The sequence below is a fragment of the Aristolochia californica genome, unplaced genomic scaffold, assembly GCF_029961685.1.
Source record: "Aristolochia californica isolate CCGP_79_NKW_82.1479 unplaced genomic scaffold, dmAriCali1.0.hap1 SCAF_88, whole genome shotgun sequence".
NCBI classification, from domain to species: Eukaryota; Viridiplantae; Streptophyta; class Magnoliopsida; order Piperales; family Aristolochiaceae; genus Aristolochia; species Aristolochia californica.
This window is the reverse complement of record NW_027182288.1, coordinates 18,308-20,591: the sequence shown is the minus strand read 5'-3', so window position 1 is coordinate 20,591 and position 2,284 is coordinate 18,308. Positions and strand designations below refer to the sequence as shown.

General features: G+C 34.3%; 1 pseudogene; it reads left to right on the top strand.

The window, feature by feature from the left end:
* Positions 1-926: 926 nt before the first annotated feature.
* LOC137939827 (probable polyamine transporter At1g31830) lies at positions 927-1,737 on the top strand (annotated as a pseudogene).
* Positions 1,738-2,284: the final 547 nt, after the last annotated feature.

Genomic DNA, 2,284 nt, shown 5'->3' with positions numbered 1-2,284 from the left:
AAACTTGAAACCCTACCATCTTACCAACTATATATGTTCCATGGTATAATGTTAACATCAATTTTTCTTTTTATAATAAAAAATATTTAAATATCACATTTTTTTTGTCATAAAAAAGTTTTCTAATTGATACTCAAATATGATTGAAAAATAAAAGAGAGAAGGAGAAAGAACCCAACTTGGGAACCACCCTCCTAAGAACCCAATTACAAAATTCTCTAAATCTAAGGTAAGTTAATTGGTCATGGTGATTCTTATCCCCCTTATAGGAAGCATCTATGGAAGAACCTTAATGAGCCGTGTTAATTATGCTTAGAAAGTGTTACATAGTAGATTTAGATGTACAAAAATAAGAGATTTGGTCAACCACATTTGAGATTACAAATCTAAGGTCTTATTTAGAAAATTACTTAATATTTAAAATTAAAAAAATCATTAGGATAATTAAAATCTTAATTTATTTGTAAGGATAATTAACAATGTTATTTAACATTTAAATTACAAGGCCAATTAAAAAATAACTAGATGTAAGAAAGCATAACATCTATGTCATATTTTTCTCACATATCAATCTACAAGTATTGTTTTGGTTCTCTCTTTTCTTACCTTTCATTTCCATGTTTTCTCTGGTTCTCTCTTTTCCATGTTTCTTTCTTAACACTTAAGGCTTGTTTGGAACCCATAAAAAAAAGGGGGAGAAAGCCATATTTTGGAAACCATAATAAAAAAAAGGGAGACAAAGCTCTATTTTGTTGTTTGGATTGGAGAATCATTGAGACAAAAGAAAATAAGATTTTCGCTTGTTTTAGCTTAGGTGACAGACTATATGCGCTCATTTTTGCTTTTTGTTTCGTCACTGCGCCTGCCTGGTAAGACGGTCAAAACCCTTTACTGTGGGCACTGGAGCAATTAAGCTTCAACAAGAAATGTGGAGTGATGGGTATTTCTCAGGTGTTGCAAAACTGATAACCGGTGTGTGGTTGAGCTGGTGGATCCGGAATGCTTTAGCATTTTCTAATATGGGAATGTTTTTAGCAGAAATGAGTAGTGACTCATACCAGCTTCTTGGTATGGCTGAAAGAGGAATGCTTCCAGAGTTCTTCAGCAAGAGATCTCGCTATGGAACCCCACTGATGGGGATCTTATTCTCTTCTACTGGGGTGATACTGCTTTCTTGGATGAGCTTTCAAGAAATTGTTGCAGCAGAGAACTTCCTTTACTGTTTTGGGATGATCTTGGAGTTTGTGGCATTTATACAACTGAGAATCAAGTATCCCAAGGCTTTGCAACCTTACAAAATACCCCTGGGGACTGTTGGTTCCATTTTGATGTGTATTCCTCCAACCTTATTGATCTGTGTGGTTTTAGCTCTTGCTTCTTTAAAGGTTATGCTCATAATCCTTATTGCAGTGGTTATTGGGCTCTTCTGCAGCCATGTTTGCAGTACGTTGACAAAAGGAGGTGGATGAGATTCTCCATTAGCACAGACCTTCCAGATCTTCAACATATGGAAGACGAATATACTGGTTTTTAGCTGTGGACTGAACAACTTATTTTCTGGTCACGGAAGTCTTACCTCCCTTATCTTCTTTCATTAGGATTAATAGTCATGAACTTCAAATGGCCCTATTGGATATTTTTGCCCTCATGCTTCTTTGCCTCCTTTCGTTTCTCTATGAAAGTAACAACGTCCACCTTTTGTCATGTGCCTGTTTTTCAATCAAATATGGTGTTTAATCCAAGGTAGTATAAACAAGAAGACTCCATGTCCCGTTATATCCAAAGTCAAACATTAAAAGATAAGTCTTAAAACAATTGAATAACTGAACATAAATGGAAGACTAACAAAAATAAAACACATTTAACTTAAACCCTTATTTGAGAACTCATACTGTGAGACTTATACAAGACTTCACTATATTAATTATGACTTTGTGAGACTTCTTACTATTAGAAATATGAAAAACTCTTCTATATTTGTTCTTTCTCAAGTTGGTAACTCCAATTTGCAATGAAAAGGATTCTTGGTATTCAGTCTTCATTGGCTAAAATTTTTTCATATATGTTAAATCTTCATCATTTATTCTCCTCCTTATTTTAAATATTTTGGTCCCACAAAAATTACAAGAACATATGGAATAAAATACTTATTTCTTGTACTTCTTCTTAGGGGTGGCATTGAGTCGAGCCTTGTTCCAATCTGCATATGTTTGAGCTGGGTTTGATGTAAATACTTCGAACTCCAGCCCAAGCTGAGTCTAGGTTCGAGTTTAAAATTGGAATC